The following is a 17,540-nucleotide window of genomic DNA, read 5'->3' as shown; positions in this document are numbered from 1 at the left end:
GCTCAGCCTCTCTCCTGAGATAGATATATCCTCTCTCCTCATAGGGTATATAATCACTTCAGCCCAAAAGAGTCCCTCTTAGTCATGCAAACCACAGACAGTCTCCAAGGTTGTAAACGAAACTGCAACTCAAAATCCCCTATCTAGAGGCAGGACCACAGCTAGCAAAGTCTATCTCCCGGGGAACACCCAGATTTGGTTTTGGTTGTGAAACGTAAGAGGCATGATATTTTATTTATCTGCCGATGACAGTTTCAGATTCTACCAAGAATCGAGAAAATGTTGGCAATGGGGTCAAATGGCACCCTGTCTCTTCCCCGAGGCTGAGAGACACTGGCATGAGGCCGCTGTACCCGGCAAAAAGGAGCAGAAGGTGGTACCCCTTCCCCGAAAAAGGGAAAGGAAGTGGCTGCTTTAAAAAGTTTGTTAGGCATCCTTCAGTTTCATCTTTAAAAAGTATAAGGAACATTAATAGAGGCAGGAGACCTCGTTGCCAATGATCAGCAATTTCCAGATCGGGTCGATTTGCCTCCAAGTCTCAGTGCCTGCCCCCCCCCCCCAAAAAAAGCTGGTGCCCTGGGGTCAGGTCCTTCCAGCCTGCCAGTCCAAGAGGGTCAAGTGGCCGGGGAGACGAGAAGAACTTTTTGTCCTTGCAGAACGCCCAGGCAAGGAAAATCCGGCTCCCTCCCTCATGCCAGAGCTTCCAGAGAACAGCCCAGACTAGACCCTTTTGGAAGACCTTTGGTTTGAAAACAAACAGGCGCTGGACATGGTTTGCATCCCTTGTTTCTTTGTTCGGGAGAACAGTTCCACATGTCTCCTTTACCAACCAGCAGAAACTTCGAGCAAAGAACAAATCTCTCCTTTTTTTTTTCCAGGCCCATTATGGAAAAGAAAAGAAGAAAACAACTTATTTGAGGCACGGAGAAATAATGCAGCACAGATGGAAAATAAAATTCTGATGGCCTGTAACCAACTGGCTCCTCTGTGTGAGACTCTTTCCCAGAAGAATTGAGCTCTTGTTCTGCAGTTCTGTGTTCTGTGCCATCAAGTCGTCTCTGACCTATAGCAATCCTACGCATGAGCCATCTCCAAATCATCTTGTCCTCAACAGTTCCTGCTCAGCTCTTGCAAACTCAAGCCTGTGGCTTCCTTTAGGGAGTCACCCCGTCTTGTATTGGGTCTTCCTCTTTCCCTGCTGCCTTCAACCTTTCCTAGCCTTATTGTCCTTTCCAGAGAATCCTGCCTTCTCAGGATGTGCCCAAAGCACGACAGCCTCAGTTTCATCATTTTTGCTTCTAGAGATAGTTCAGGCTTGATTTGATCTAGGATCCCCTTGTTTGACTTTCTGGCAGTCCAGAGGATCCACCAAGCTCTCCTCCGGCACCACATTTCAAACAAATCAGGTTTTTCTTTCCTGTCATTTTCCACACCCATACGTGATGATTGATGATGGGTGGTCTTGGTCCCCAGGGACAGATCCTGACACTTGATATTTTTTTGGTTCCTTTACTGCTGCCCTCCTGAGTACGAGACGTCTTCTGATTTCTTGACTGCGAAGATGAGGTTCTTTATTTGCCCCAGCAGGCAAAAGGTGTAACCAGAGATGAGCTGAGGCGATCCTCAGATGAATCAGATCCAAAAAATGAAGACACAATACAAAAGCAATCTGAGGAAAAAGCAATGGATTTCTGACAGCTTACAATGCAATGATGAAATGAAAAAAAAATGCAAAGAACAGCAACCTGTATTAAAATGCAAAAATAAGTGATACCTTTATAGACCACCTGTGTTCTGGTTGGCTTCCTTACCTTCACCCCTAAAGTTTACTTCTGCATTGGCAGATGGCAAATTAAGAGGGAAAGTGCATTGCACCACCTGAGAATGGCATGATAGGATAAGCTATCCAAGAATAGATTTAGGGCAGGTTTTAGACCGTCCACTGAGAACCCCAGGCGTAATGACGTGATCACCACATGAAACTCACAGGAACGTTCTGACAGATATTGTGGAATATTTATTTATTTATTTATTTATTTATTTATTTATTTATTTATTTATTTATTTATTTATTTATATGCCGCCCGCAGTACCCAAAGGTCTCTCTGGGGGGCTTACAACATTTAAAATACAATAAAATATGCTGGATAGCCCAGTGGTTTAGCATCTGGGTGCGAGTTCAATTCCCCCACTGGGCCTCTTTGACAGGGGCTGGACTGGATGACCCCCTCGGGTCCCGTCCCGTTCTGCTGTTCTAAGAGGATGATTTCACAAAGGCAGTTTTGTAAGAATGAAATATCATTGATGTAATCAATAGATGTGTTGATAAGTGAACTAAACTCTCGGTAAGCCTTATATCAAATGATACTTCATATGAAGTTCCTCTAAGGGGACCCTGAGCCCGTAGGAGAGTGATCTGTGGGGAGGGGGTGTTAAGGAAGGATTATTGTGACTTAGGGGAAAAAAGAGGAACTTGCCACTGGTATTTGAGATCAAAATCAGAGGAGAGGAAACCACAATAATACCCGAATAATAGAGAAGTTCTCTGTTACTTTAAAATAAAAGCAAAGTATACAATCTCTTTCTGAATCCGGATGCTTTCTGCCTTACCCTTTGGAGAATACTGTGCATCTTAAAAATGCTTGTCGGCATTCCGAAACACTGCGGGTCTTAAAAGTGATTTGAGCCGCGCACGGCCGGAAAGAAAGAAACCTCTTGGAGACCACCTTTGTTATTGAGCCTTTAGAACAGAAAAGGAAGTTCTTCCATTTAGCGCTTTTTTTCTTCTCTGATGGATCCTGCTTACTATTGTTGGAATAATGTATATTAGTGATTAAGAATTATCTTAATGGGCTCCCAGAGCTCTGTTGGCCCAGCATCCTAACAGTTGGTTTCAAATGGTCCAACCGCCCCGCCCGTCCTTGAGGAGCAAAGAAAGGTGTGGGATCACGGATGGTGGAGAAAGAGGGTTGAGGTTCCTCTGCTTTTGGTTACGTAGAAAACAGGGATTTCAAGAGGAAGGACTCATGCAAACCTCGCCTACCGAAACTCACATTTTGGCTGAAAGGATGAAAAGTTGGGTAGCCCTCGATCAAATCAAGCCTGGATTATCTCTTGCGGGGGGGGGGGGGGGGAAGGAATGATGAAATTGAGGCTGTCCTACTTTTGGGCATATCACTTAAAAGGCAGGATTCTCTGGAAAAAGACCATAATGCTGGGGAAGGTGGAAGGCAGCAGGAAGCGAGGAAGATGGGCTATCAGATGGATTGACTCCCTAAAAGAAACCATAGGCTTGAGTTTACAAGAGGGCTGTTGAAGGCCAGTCTTCATAGGGTTGCCATAAGTTGGGGGAAACTTGACTACGCATAAGAAGAAGAACGACAGGGTCGCCCTGATGAAGCTGCCCTTCTGTTTCTAGGAACAGAAAAGTTTTCCTTTTTTTTCCCCCTGGCCTGTTCAAGGCTGCGTTGGTCTCTACCACCCGCCCACCCTGATTCCCACCCCTCCCACTGTTTTCCTCCCCGAACATTACGTTGAGTATGCAGATTGGGTATGTGGGTGGGTGTACACATGCACATCTCTTAAAGTGCTCTGAGCTGCTGCCTCGGGTGTTGGGCTGGGAAAGGTACGTGGAGGGGTTTCATCTCTGGTGGCTTCTCCCTCCGCCAAGAGTTGCCAGACCCGAGCTCAGCGTCGCTGGCTGTCCTCTCTTCCCCAGAGTCCTTGGGAGGTCATCAAGAGGTCTTTAAAAATGCCATCTTCTCAGGGAAGCGTCCCGAGTTACCTGGGACTCTCCATCTTCACCATGCTTTGCTGCTGCTTACCTCTCGGCATCGCAGCTGTGATCTACTCTTCTCAAGTAAGTCCATTCTGGCGTGATGGGTTTTGGCGCATGTTGGAAAGTGTCTGGAGGTACCTATCAGGGAGGAGAGAACTTCAGACAGCCCACTCACGGGACTTTGAAAAGAAAAAAATCAAGGACGCGAATCAGTTTCGGAACTGATGGAAGATTTTAAGTATTTGTTCCCTCTCCTCCCTCCACTTTGTCTGCATCAATTGTTTGTGGGACTTGACCCGCATTGGTTTTGTTAGAAATAAGACTGCAACGCAAGGTTGCAGTGTAGATCCTATGATTCTTTACCAGCCCCTCTAGTTCGTAGATGCTGCCCTTCTCATCTCTTTTGCCCCATTCCATCAGTATTCTGGATCCATGGGATTTCTCTATTCTTTATTGGACTGATTTATAGGTAAACCCCTTCCCCTTCTCCTGTCTGGTCTCATGTTTTTCCTTATTGTTTTGTATTTCTGTAAACCGTGAGATTACACAAGGTTGGCTGACCCCTTAAGAAAGCAGACAGGTTCCTGCTCTTTCAATAGTTGTGTGGAAGACACACCAGTTGAGCTTGCCTTAAAAGCTGTCCCGGTTGGAATTCCTGCTTCAGTCACACTTTTACAGGGACAGTTTACTGTCTTTTTCTTATTATTATAATGTTAGAACTGCGGGGCTAGAAGGGACCCTGTGGGTCATCCAGTTCAGCCCCTGCTGAGGAGGCACAGCAGGGAATCGAACTCCTATTCTCTCAACAGTCAGAGACCTAAACCACTGAGCCATGTTGAAGGGTGCACTCTCGGTTTCACCAAGCCCCTGACATGTTCCCCTTATGTATCCATGTTGCTGTTCAGGCTGTATATGGCACTCAAAGCCTGAATGTCGAGGAGACCCACTAGAACAGCCTGTTTAAAATTCTTGCTTTAGGATGTATTCCAGAGTAAGCATATAAAAAGATTGGACTTGGATAGGTGTGTTTTTCTTATGGTATGATGTTAGTGGCGTATTAAGTTGGTGTTTTAATCCTACTTGAATATTGCAATAATCTGTTGATTGCACAGTAAATATTTTGTCTCTCTGAGGATGGGACTTCTCTTTCCCCCCCCTCGTTCCTTTTAAAAAACATTAATGACTTCCCCTTATTTCGGGAAATAAACGTTTTTTCTTTTCAAAAGTTTGAGGTTTCAAGGAAACCCCTCCCTATGTCTTTCCGTGCGTGTTATTTCACATACTTCCCCCTATCTCTTTAGTTCTTATTTCCGTTTGTGGTTTCCAACTTGACAGGGAAGGAAAAAAAATCTACAGCTTTTGGCACGGACTGGACGTAGACTAAGCCAGCCTTTGAATCACAGTTAATTGGGGAAGGCTGAAAAAGAAGGCAGGAAAAGGTTCCATTTTTCTTCTGCCTCAGGACTGATATCAGGGTTGAACAGATGTCAGCCTTCCAAACGTTCTTAGAACCTCAGCGCCCATCAAGTGCAAAACATAGATATGATATATGAATCGCTGAAGGCATGGTTTGGATTAAAAAAACAAAATTGTGTCTGCATGTATTTCTACTTAGATAGAGCCATCCTTCCCCTTTAAGAGCTGCCATGCACCTTTCTGGTGCTGTGGTAGGGCATGCATTCTTTTTTCCATGCTTGTTGTTTAGCCAAGAGATAACAGCCTGGATATCTTGGCTACAGATTCCAACGGAGAGTGTATGGATGTGAATGAGGGAAGGGCATGGAATAGCACTGACAGAGGGAAGAGAAAAGCAATGTACAATGATGATGATGATGATGATGGTGATGGTGGTGGTGATGATGATGATGATGATGATGATGATGATGATGATTTCACTTCCCCTGACGCTCTACAGAAGATCAGGGGAAGCAATGAATTGACTGCTGATTGGGCTGCAGAGGGTCCTTTGCTGATCGGATGGGAGGAACATGCCAAATGGCACATTGCTCCACCCCTTGACCTCAACAGACCCTTTGTATCCCAATCCACCCCACACCCCAAAATGGGCAGCCCAGACAGTTCCTTGAGACACAGGAGGAATCTCTGGTGTGAGAAAATAAGCCAGAATCTATAGGATCTGGTACATCTCAGGCAGGGCTGTAACGAGGGCAGGGCAAGCTGGGGTTTATCCCAGGGCGCCAACATTTAGGAGGCACCAAAACCTAGAGGTGGATCTGCGGCTGACGACAACCGCACCCAGTGCTATTGGCTTTCCTTCGTCTGAAAACATTTGCTTCCTCCTTTTTTCTCAAGGTGAATGGGGTGGGAGTCACCCTGGATGCCAACATTGCTGGTTGAAACTCTGGCACGAGGTGCTTTTTTGCATGCAAATAATGCAATTGGTGTGTTTTGGGTTCTTTTAAAACAGATCAGATGGGTAGGGAAGGACCGAATCAGGGGTGAAGGTTTTCCAGAGGGGGTTGCCTTCTCCTCCCCATCTGGTTCAGCAACCCCCTCCCTTCTTCCCCTTCCTGCCGTGTCCCCAGCTGGAGGTGGCTCAGAGGAGGCGCAAGATGGGCATGGTAGAGGTGCATCACTGTGGCTGCTGGCTGGCATCCCCCAAGGGAATCTTGGCAGAGGCCCTCTCTCCAACCCTTTCGAAGCCAATCTGGAGACAAGGAGGTGCTGGGAAGGGTGTAGAACTCCCTTTGACTTCTGGCTGTGCTGCAGATTTTCTTAAAAATATACAGTATAGCCCCAAGGAGGGTTACGGGAATTGGATGACCGTCAAGGCTCTGGTGGCACTGGGGGACCTTTCCTCTCTTTCCTTTTCCCAGAAGAATAGCCGCTCATTTCCCCATCTCCATTTCTCTCTTGACTCCCCCGTCCACTCTGGGGAAACTTGGAAGGCTGGAAATGTGAAAAGCGGAAGGTCATGGGTTCGACTCCTAGAAACTCAAAGCTTTGCTGAGAAAGACTGCTCAGGCAAAGTCAGAATCAAACCAGGATGAGCTGGTGTTTCAAAATAACATTCGTGTCGGAGAAATGCGGTTTAGGAAGCCTTTCCGGTCTGAGCAAGCAGGTTCTAAAAGGACTTGGCGTGGATCTGCCGGCATGCCACCAGATGGTGTGGTACAGAAATTTCATAAATGGATAATAGATCATGACATTGGGTCGCATACTTTGGCGATTGACCTGAAGCAGTTGCCTCTCCTCTTGGAAGCCCCACGTTCCAAGGGGCGGGAAGGATAAGCTCCCAGAGTGGAATGTTCTGGGAAGACGCCAGAGAGAAGCCTTTAGCACGGCGGAATGGGGGTGTCTGTTCTATGTCCTGGGAAGCTGTTGAGAGGGTTGAGAGATGAAGCAAGCAGGATTACCAGAGTGTCCGTTAGTGTCGCTGGAAATTCCTAGGCCTGTCTGATCTCTGAGTGGGGAGAAAAATTGCAGGATGTGCCGCAATGGAGAAGAATATTTGGGTTTTTTGTGCATGAAGTGGCCTTGAAGCCCCGCCCCCCCCTCTCCATCGGCTCCCAGCTGATGCTGAGGCTCCCTCGTTCAGTGCAAACGTAGTTTCGGTGTACGTTGAACTTGCTTTCTGGCCTCGCCTTTGCGACATTGAGGAGATTCGCCTCTTTGACTTGGCAGGGGTCATCCCTGTGACATCTTAAGGAGGCGCCCCAGATGTCCCAAGGGGGAATAGAGTGCTCTTAACCCCACAAGGGCACAATACTCAGGGAGGGTGAAGACCGGACCTACCTAAAAGGTCGTCTTTGTGACTGTGCCAAAATTAAGGTGACGGAGGAGGCCTTCGTCATGGGCTTGAGTAGAGGTCCAACTGAGCTTTGGGGCAGATTTTGTAGAAGAGGCTCTTCTGGATGATAATGCACACCATCATCCCCTTGCTGGCACTGGCTGGAGGGGATTCTGGAAGCTGTCATCCAAAACAGGCACTCTTCCTAGATCAGAGCTTCCCGTTGGGGTTCATAGAATCCTAGAATCATGAAGTTGGAAGGGGCCTCTAAGACCGTCAAACCCAACCCACTGATCACGGCAGGAATACAAATCAAAAGATACCTGCCAGGTAATCTAAATTTCTCTTGAATGCCTCCAGCGTTGGAGTGCTCACCACCTTCCAAGGTCATGGGTTCTAAATGCAGGAGAAGAAAAAGGATGGAAGGACGCCTGAGAGTAGCAATCCGCATCTCAACAGAAGATAGAGGAAGGTGTCTGAGTCCATTTGGCTGCCAGTCTCTCTCCTCTTCCCTTTTCCAGGTTCTTTGGTACAGGGCTATCTCCAGCCCGCTGTAGCCTGGCGTTTAGCACTTTGGTGACCCTCTTGTCTTCTGTTTCGCCGCAGGTGGACAACGCCAACTGCTCTGGAGATTTCAACAGGGCGTCCCAAGCTTCCCGCACGGCTCGCAAGCTGAACATTATCGGGATTGTCCTTGGGGTGATTACGCTGATCATCGTGGCAGTGATTTATGCTGTTGTATTCACTCAAATGAAATGAGAGGGTGTACCCAGCGCTCCCAGCATGTATTGCAAGGGAAGGGGACAGATCCAGTTCCTTTCGTAGAGAACATCCTCCACCCGGATACCACGGGCCGCACCTGCAAGATTACCACTGGAAAGCCACAAAGAGAGCAAGTTGCTGTTTTTGCAAAAGAAGGGCTCTTTTGTATTCTCTCTAATTGAGTCACTGCTTTGCTTTTTCTAATACCCAGATGTACAACATGAGCTCAAAGAACATAGTAATTGTATGTCAATAAAATTCAAGTGACACATACAAATCACACTGCATGGCATCCTATCATTTCAGGGATTAGGGGAACAGTCAAATATCTTGGTCTTATCTGTTGTTATTGCTGGGCTTCTTTCCAGGGGAAGCTGCTGGCACGGGAAATGACTGCCTAACCATGTCCATTAAAATGACCACGGAACAGAACCACAAATTGAGAAGGCTCGCACTTCAACCAAAGTGGTGCAATCCTAATGGAAAGATTTGCCAACAACCACCCCCACCCCCCGGGCTGGCAGGAACACAATTGCACTGGGAGACATTCCTTCCGCTGGCTGATCTCAAGACCTCTGCCAGCAGAATGGTCACACCAGCTCAGATCTGCTGGCAGAAGAGCCAAATGGGTGTGTGTGTGTGTGGAGGAAGGGGTGCATCGAGGGGAGACTCAAGCTATGCCAGCTCCAGACCTCTTCTAGTGGAAGGAAATAAATACTGTACTTGGTGGGCACAACCTTAGACCAAGGGGAAGGTCATCCTAAGCCAGTATGATTTTTCTCAGGCCCTCAACAAGAAAGAAGACATGCTCAGCTAAGTTGGAAAGCCCCTTGATTAAAGAAAAACACATCTGCACAGCTGCATAGAAACAGTTAAGGTATATGTAGTTAGCCACATGCATGCAACCCTCTGCGTGCAACATAAATAGGCCAGCAACCATAGCTGAAGCCTAGGTACAGTGGCTAAGGAAATAGGTCAGAAGGAGAGTTATGAGATGGAAAGTTCCTTTATGAAAAGACCCAGCCCACACCTGCTTACCAAAAACGAAGACACCACATCCTGTTCATGGGGAAAGTGTTTTGAGCTAGATTCTGCAGTAGATGTATGTTCCAAACAACTAGGCCATGCAGCTATGGTGCGAATCCTGCTTGTGGATCCACCAATACTTGTTGTAATAATATCCCATCGAACCACGAAATCGAACCACGAAATCTGAAACATCTCACCACACTAAAATGTGAGTGAGTGTAATAGGATGATTGTCCACGCTTCAGTCAGATCCCGTCCTTGAGTGCTGCTCAACTGTAGCATCTTTCATAGGGTTTTATTGCCTCTTAGTACTTAGCATGGAGTTGGCTTGGCTTTTGGAGGCAGAAGGAAACAGGACCTGCTTACTGTGTTTCCCTGAAAATCAGGGTCTTACATTAATTTTTGCTCCACCCACTGCAAAAAACAAATAAACAAAAAAATCACATTAGGGGTTATTTTCAGGGGATGTTTTATTTATTTATTTTTCATGTACAACAATCTACATTTATTCCAATACAGTCATGCATCTCTTCTTCTGGTTGCTGCACAAAGATGGATCGGGGTTTCCCTTAACTGGGGCTTATTTTGGGGGGGGGAGGGCTTATATGACGAGCATCCAGAAAAATCTTACTAGGGTTTCTTTTCAGGTTAGGTCTTATTTTCGGGGAAACAGGGTAGCAGAAAATCATTGACTGGAGGGCGAACGCTGGGCCGTGCGATGCAACTTACTGGAAACATCACACGCCCCAGTGTTCCAGTTATACGGCCCGAGGGTTTGGCAAACGTCTCTGTGTTCTTTTGCAAGCCGACGATGCTGTGATTTCCTCTTGTCCTGGAATGATCTTCCCACGTGTAGGGGGCTTCATTTGGGGAAAGCTTTCGACTCACTGTTGCTGCCGCTGCTGCGGAAAACATTTTGTACCAGTGACTTGACTCCCACCCGGCTGCTGATGGAAGCCACATGGCAAAACTCTTCACTGCATCTCCAAGGAGCTGGTTTGCTTCTCCTCCTCCTCTCCCCCCCCCCATATAATCATCATCTTAGAACTGCAGAGCTGGAAGGGACCCAATGGATCATGAACCCTGTCAAGGAGGCCCAGTGGGGGAATCGAACTCCCAGCCTCTGGTTCTGCAGCCAGATGCTTCAGCCCCTGAGCTCTCCAGATATACACATGTTCTGAGAACCATACACCCCAAAATACAATCTCACGGAATTAAAGGCAACTCACTCCCCATACAAACACGGACAAAATGAAACTGAAAGAAAGGTGCAAATTTCATCTGAGAATCCCTGTTATATTGCCTTTCAATGATGTAAGCCGCCTTGGGTCCTTTTAAGAAGGAAGGTGGGGTAAAAATATTTAAAATAAAATAAACATCTGTCTCTTCTTAGAAAGCACATTTTTCTGAGAGTACATCTTTTACACATGCCTGGAACGTGTGCGAACTGCTGTATTTTGTGCAGCCAAGATCACACTGGATGTGTTTTGCAGATGATGCGTCTTGGTGCAGAAAAATAAAACCCCAGCATTAACTTTGGAGGAAACGGTGCGTTCTGTGGCTGTGGATGATCGCAGCCATGCACTGGGACCAGAATCTCATGCACAAGTCAGAAATGATTGCAAGAATGGCAGCTGCCTCCTTCCTGAGCGGTTCTGCTCGGACGGTGTTGTCTTTGTGCCAGGGCAATGAATTAAAGGCCTTCTGTACTTCTGCTGGCTTCTGCTTCCATCCGAAAAAGCAACCTTTGTCCTCTTGCAGCCCTCACCCCTGCACCCTAAGAACTGTTTGGGAAACCCTATGGAGCGGGCTTTGGACACCCCAGAGCGTGCCGGCGAGGCTGGGTCTCGGGAAAGTAAGTCCCCACTCCACAAGCAGTGGAACAGGCTCTGTGAGCTCAGCCAGAGTCTCTGCCCCAAGGAGTCTGCAGGGAATAACTGTTGACATGATGCCTGATACTCTTTATTGCCTCTGTTGCAGTGTTACAGGGAATAAGGTGAAGCCGATCGATCAGAGACTTGCCTGATGACACCACAACAGAGGGAGGGTTTGAATGGAAGACATGTGTGTGTGTGTGTGTGTGTGTGTGTGTGTGTGTGTGTGTGTGTGTGTGTGTGTGTGTGTGTGTGTGTGTGTGTGTGTGTGTGTGTGTGTGTGTGTGTGTGTATTCATTCATTCATTCATTCATTCATTCATTCATTCATTCATTTCCTCTCTCCTCAAAAAGGACCCCTGCTATTCTTTTCGTATATGCTTAAATCAGAGCCTGCAAACATTATTTTTGGAGGTGTGCTTCCATGAACCCCTAAGCCAAAGGGCCTGTAGCCAAGCCAGGTGCAGCAGTCTGGGAACTGCAGTCCAAATAATTTCCCCAAACTGTGTTGTGATTACTCCGATGGATCTCATTTTTTGCTTAATTGGATCACACCTCCTTCTCCTTGCACACAATGATGAAAAACATGGCGGAGAAATAATAACAGCAATAATAATTTTAGAACTGCAGTGCTGGAAGGGACTCTACGGATCATTCCTTTATCAACCCTTTCTTGAGCTCAGGAAGAGCAAAACCGCTCGCACCGAGGGTCTTCCTCGGGAATTCCTTGTTAAGGAACAAACTGGCTAACCTACGGAGACCAAGCATGTTGAACGGATTCTCCAAAACTTGGCCAAGTATCTGCCAGCTTGAGCAGGGAGCTGATTTTCTTCACTGCTACCTCCAAGCATTGGGTGGAGACCCCACTGTTGAGTCTTGAGACCTGATGACCCAATGGGCTCCGTCGTTGTTGTTTAGTCGTTTAGTTGTGTCCGAATCTTTGTGACCCCACAGACCAGAGCACGCCAGGCCCTCCTGTCTTCCATTGCCTCCTGGAGTTGGGTCAAATTCATGTTGGTGGCTTCAATGACCCTGTCCAACCATCTCATCTCACTTGACGATTCTTCTCAGTTTCACTTCTTCCTCTGCCCGTCGGTCTCACAGGAAATGAGAAGGTAAGATCCAAACGCATTGTGTGAGATCTCTAGTCGGTTGTCAAAGCAGCGCAGAATGGGACAGCTCTTTGCCAAGCCATGCCCGGAGGGGAAGCTTCTGAAAACAGTCTGACATTTTCAGCAGGGGGTAAGAGTTTGAACTTCTTATTTGGAAGGCCTCTCTAATTTGCGCTGTGAACTCAGGCACTTCTCGTGTGCCAGAAATCCAGGCTCTAGACAATAGCAACATTCAAAAGCTCCCTGAAGCTCATGGAAACTTGAGGGGACGATGTGAGGAAATAAAAGGGCAGGAGGGCATAAGCCAGGGTCAGCCACCACCATCATCTTTTTTAAAGGGCTTTACAGAATGGGAAGCAAGCCAGTGGAATGAGCGACCAGGATTAAAGACCCAGGAGATCTTGGCCAACATTTTGGTCTACGTTGTTGACTCTGCTACCATCACCACCTCCATTCCTCCCAGGCTGGAAATAATTTATTTCCACATGAGGAGAGACAGCCCAGTGACAAAAGCCATCATAAGCATGGTGTGTGTCACCTAATACTTGGAGGTAGCGACTGGGCTGCCATGAACTCATCATAAGCACGATGTGCATCAAATATTGCCTAGAAAACTACTTTCATGTGATCTCAGGAAGCTGTTGAGCTGCAGTGTTCTCAGTCTTCCCAAAGTACAGGACACAGAGATTGTATTTGTCTTCAATGTGGAAGGGATGGTCACTCTCGAATTGGCCTCCTCAGCCACACTAGACGCTGTTCCAAGACCTCCATGCAGAACACACGACCATAGTCTCTCGAGACTGAAGGATGCCTATTTCAGGACACACAACAATGGGCTCAAATTAGGGGAAACCAGATTTCGGTTGAATATCAGCAAAAATTTCCTGTTAGAGCAGTACGACAGTGGAACCCATGACTTTTGGAGGTGGTGAGCACTACAACGCTGTGGAGGCATTGAAGAGAAACTTAGAGAACTAACTGGCAGGGGTTGGACTAAATGGCCTTACAGGCCCCTTCCAACTTCATGATCCTATGTTTCTAAGTCTGCCAGAGTTTAGGGAAGTTACTTATTTGGATTATAGATCCCAAGGTCCCCTGACCAGCATGAAGACCAGTGGCCATGTCAGTGGGAATATTTCAGTTTTAAAAAGTAACTTTCCTCGAGCCTCAACAGGCAGAAATTCTTCCATGTGATGTCTGTCCCAAAACAGCTGGAAGATGCAATCAAAGGAACTGGGGATCGTTTGCATGCAACGTAGGGGCTGTGCTCTTGAAGTGCAGCCTCTCCTGCCCTCCCAGATCATCACCTGCCAGAAGCAAAGGTGCGGTGGAAACATTGCAAATGAAACTTCAGGGCATCACCGAACTCTTCTTTAATTTCCACACTTCTGATGTTCCCAGTGGGCCTAATTCTTTCTGGTTAATCTCCTCACTCCACCCGAGTGAATTCCTCTCTGCCTTTGGTGAAAAACCTTCTCTGCTGGGGTCTTTTTTTTTCTTCTTCACCATGCCCCATTCTCCGGACTTTTGTGCAAGACAAATGACTGTTTTTGCACATCACAAACCCTCTTCTCAGAGGCTAGAAAGGGTTTAAAAAACAGCTCAAGGGTGGGAGTCAGGCATGGACCACCTGCTCATTTTGGTCTTAATTACAGTGGGGTCTTGACTTGAGAACTTAATCCGTATTGGAAGGCGGTTCTCAAGTCAAAAAGTTCTCAAGTCAAATCTGCATTTCCCATAGGAATGCATTGAAAACCATTTGATCCGTATCTGCTCTTTTCCGTCCATAGAAACTAATGGGAAGCTGCTATTCTGCCTTTGACCACTGGAGTTGTTTCTTTTTTTCTTAGGTCAAGAAAGGTTCAGGGAAGGCAGGGAAAATACAGTCCAGGCAGGACAGTACCAGGCAGTCTGAAGACTGTCTCCCAATCCACTCTCTAAACGCTGGGAGGAGTGAGGAAGCAGACAGGCACCCTTTTCACTGGCCAACAGTTAACTGAAAGTTCAAATTTTGCACTTTCCCTGCCTCCCATGTGGGTTTTTTTCCCAGTTCTTAACTCAAATCTAAGTACTTAAGTCAAGTCAATATTTTCCTATGAGAGCGGTTCTTAAGTCAAAATGTTCTTAACTCGAGCCGTTCTTAAGTCAAGACCCCACTGTATACACTAGCAGGGGACAGCAGGCAGAGCGATAGGGGCCATAATCCCATTGGTTGTTCACACTGATGCAGGTACAATTTAGCAAATACAAACCGGTTGGAAATATATATATTTTGGATATATTATGGGATAGCTATTCGATATCATAAATAAATCTTTTGACTCTAGTAATGTGTAAGAGTATGACTAGGATTATCTGAAAACCATGGAAAACAGCGTCAGAACATGGCCTTTAAGACTTCCATGTGGTGCATCAGGAGAAGGGGGCTACTTTCAAGGAACACCAATGCCCGAAGCAACGGTTAGGCTTTAAAACAACAAGGTTCCTTGTTTTCCCTGTGCGGATTGTGGTGGTGTACCAGTCTGTGGATCATTTTGGGCCCCCTTTTTAGGTTCCTTTCATACACCCCCCTCCCCTCAGCTGTGCAGTAAGTACGGCAGCAAGGGCTCCAAGCTGACTCACTGGCCAGCATCCCCTACGTGGTCATATATTTTTGCATCCAGCAACCTTGCGCTTTGATAGCTCTGTGGGTTAGTAATCTGGCTGTGGAACCAGAGGTTGAGGGTTCGAGTCTCCACTCTACCCCCTTGGCGTGGGCTGGATCGGATGATCCAGAGGGTCCCTTTCAGCTCCGCCATTCTAAGATGATGGTGATGGTCCAGCCACGCTAACAGGAACTCTGTGTGTTAATGTCAAAAGCATGAGCTGAGAGCCAGAGCTCCATCCTGCTTGCGGTCCTCTAACCACTGCCATCCAGTGGACATCTTTATGTCCTGAATCCCAGCGCACATCTGCCAAAATAGCCCTTTCCTCCCTGCTCCCTTAGTATGAACCCACCCCGCATGAACCCTGCCAAAGGGGCAGTCAGTATTACCGTAATTAGGCGTGGGTTGAGATCCAAGGCACCAGGCCAGCGTTAAACCAAGGAACAAATGCAGATTCTCACGAAAATGTGTTGAAAGCAGCACAGAGAACAGATTTTGCAATGAGCTAGGAGAGCAGAGAGGATGCAGGAAGGGTGGCAATGATAAAATGCTGCTCTCTAAACAGTTTATGCTGTATTTTATTAGCTCTACTTAAAAAGAAAGACATGTCAAAAAAAGAGAAAGAAAATAAAGCATCAGATAAACATTTAAACATCTAATTAAAAAAATGACATACACACTGCTCCCCAGCACGGAAACCATTTGGAAATAATCGCCCGTATCCTTCTTACAGAGCCCCATTTACTTTCCAGAATTGTACAAATGCTTGCGTTGAGCTTTATCCCTTCCCTTAAAATAAAAGGTTTTTATTTTCTTGGTTTGTACTCTTTTTTATTAATTTTTTTTTTAAAAAGAAAAGAAACAGTCTGAGCTGTTTTTAAACCTACAGACTTCTACACAACTGACTCAAAAAAGGAGCAGGTAGCACCTATGTGACCTTTCGCTTCCATCCATGTGGCTTATGAATGTGGGCAGAGCCGCACGCTTTTACTCATAGCTAGACTGATCAGCCAGGAGAGCAGTTGTGGGTGGAACCACTGGTGGGAAACAAGAAGTTTCAATTCACCAAACGACTTTCAACTAATTACTTTTGGGGAGTAAGTAGGGTGTCACAAAATTAGTTATTTCAGAAGTAAAAGCAACAAGCAGCTTCAAAGTTACAGCCATGTTTTAAAGTTACTTTCAAGGCTCATATTTAAAGGCATTGTTCGAAGTGTGGGATTTTTCAAGTTTTCTGTCATTGTCTAATTTAATCATTCCGAAACCCTTCTCCCCCAAGTAATGGAAAATAGTAATAATAAAAATACAGCAGGTAGTAGAGGAAGAAAAAAGAAGCCTAATGTACTCATGGAACCTATTTTGTCGTAGCCTTTCTTCCTCGCTCTCCAAAGAGTGGAAACAGTTTCACTGGGTGGATGAGCAAGATGGAAACACTGACGTTCCCCTCCCAGAATAAAGTGAAATCGACCAGATACGTCCCGTCCCCGTGATCCTGGACAAGCCCGGAGGCGCCAGCCTTGAGGTTTGGCGAGTAGATCCTCACTCGTAGGAAATCTCCTCCGTGCTCCTTCCTCTTCCCCACGTGGTCGTAGAGATCCAGTCGAACCGCCAAGTGGTCTCCCACAGAGTAAGCGTCCTGGCGGTTTACGATGGTGGCTTGGCTGTTCTTGGCACTTGTGACGGTCTTTATATCCCTGAGAGTAACATTCGGCATCAGCTGGTCCAGTTTTCTACGAGCACTTCTTACTTCTTGCTCCATTTTTGACCTTTCCATCTTAATCCGCCTTAGAAATCCATCCTTCGTTGGCCATAAATTGCTCCTGCCAACATTGTAAGCAGAAATATCTATTATTTTTAAGGTTTAAGAGTGTCACAGAGAGTACTATCATTTTCTTTACAGACCGTGAGTTAATGCTAAATGATACAATGCTTGAAGTGATCGTGAACATTAAAAAGAAGGAAGTCTTACCAATACCGGTTCCAATCGGGTTGGCTTCTACTTGCGCCGTGCTACCTCTAGAGCAGGTAAACTTGAGCATCAAATAAAAAAGAAATAATGATAAATGTTACAAGATGGCAGGTCTACCCCAGCTGTCAGGTCTGTGGTTTTTAAAATTCATTTTCTCCATAAACTTTCTCCCTCCATTTTATTGCCTCTCTATTTTCTCATGCTACTAAATGCACTGATTTATACTGCATCACAGTTTTATATTAGACTGTAGTTTTAAATTGCTTTACACTACTTGGCTTGGGCACTAGAAAGGAAGGATATATATCTCCTATGATCCTGTGATATAGGGCAGGCTATAAACACTTTAAACAAAGGAATAAATAAATAAATAAATTATATTTAAATAAAATAGATGACCGTGACATTACAAGAGCCATAGAGGGTCCATTCGGGTTCCAATTCCCTCTAAGACATGGAAATTAATAAAGTATAATTACTTTGATTTGACCCAGAGCTGGTTTTCCTTATCAACTTAATATGCAGAATCCCTGGCCATTTTTCATTAGCAATCTGGCCGAAGCCGATAAACTGGCGCGATGGAACAAGATAAGTTTGATAGGGTGATCAGGGATGGCACTT

The 17,540-nt window shown here is 46.1% G+C and overlaps 1 long non-coding RNA gene across 2 annotated transcripts; it reads left to right on the top strand.

The window, feature by feature from the left end:
• Nucleotides 1-886: 886 nt before the first annotated feature.
• Nucleotides 887-16,865, top strand: LOC110078898 (uncharacterized). 2 transcript variants are annotated; one of them, XR_013538211.1, is made up of 3 exons: nucleotides 1,004-3,859; nucleotides 8,136-12,435; nucleotides 16,851-16,865. It is a non-coding gene; the product is annotated as an uncharacterized LOC110078898 (long non-coding RNA). The 2 variants fall into 2 exon arrangements; XR_012080931.2 differs by lacking the exon at nucleotides 16,851-16,865 and having other exon boundaries at nucleotides 887-3,859; nucleotides 8,136-8,568.
• Nucleotides 16,866-17,540: the final 675 nt, after the last annotated feature.

Source organism: Pogona vitticeps, chromosome 8 (genome assembly GCF_051106095.1).
Source record: "Pogona vitticeps strain Pit_001003342236 chromosome 8, PviZW2.1, whole genome shotgun sequence".
Lineage (NCBI taxonomy): Eukaryota > Metazoa > Chordata > Lepidosauria > Squamata > Agamidae > Pogona > Pogona vitticeps.
The sequence above is the reverse complement of the archived record's forward strand: the minus strand, read 5'-3'. Positions and strand labels throughout refer to the sequence as shown.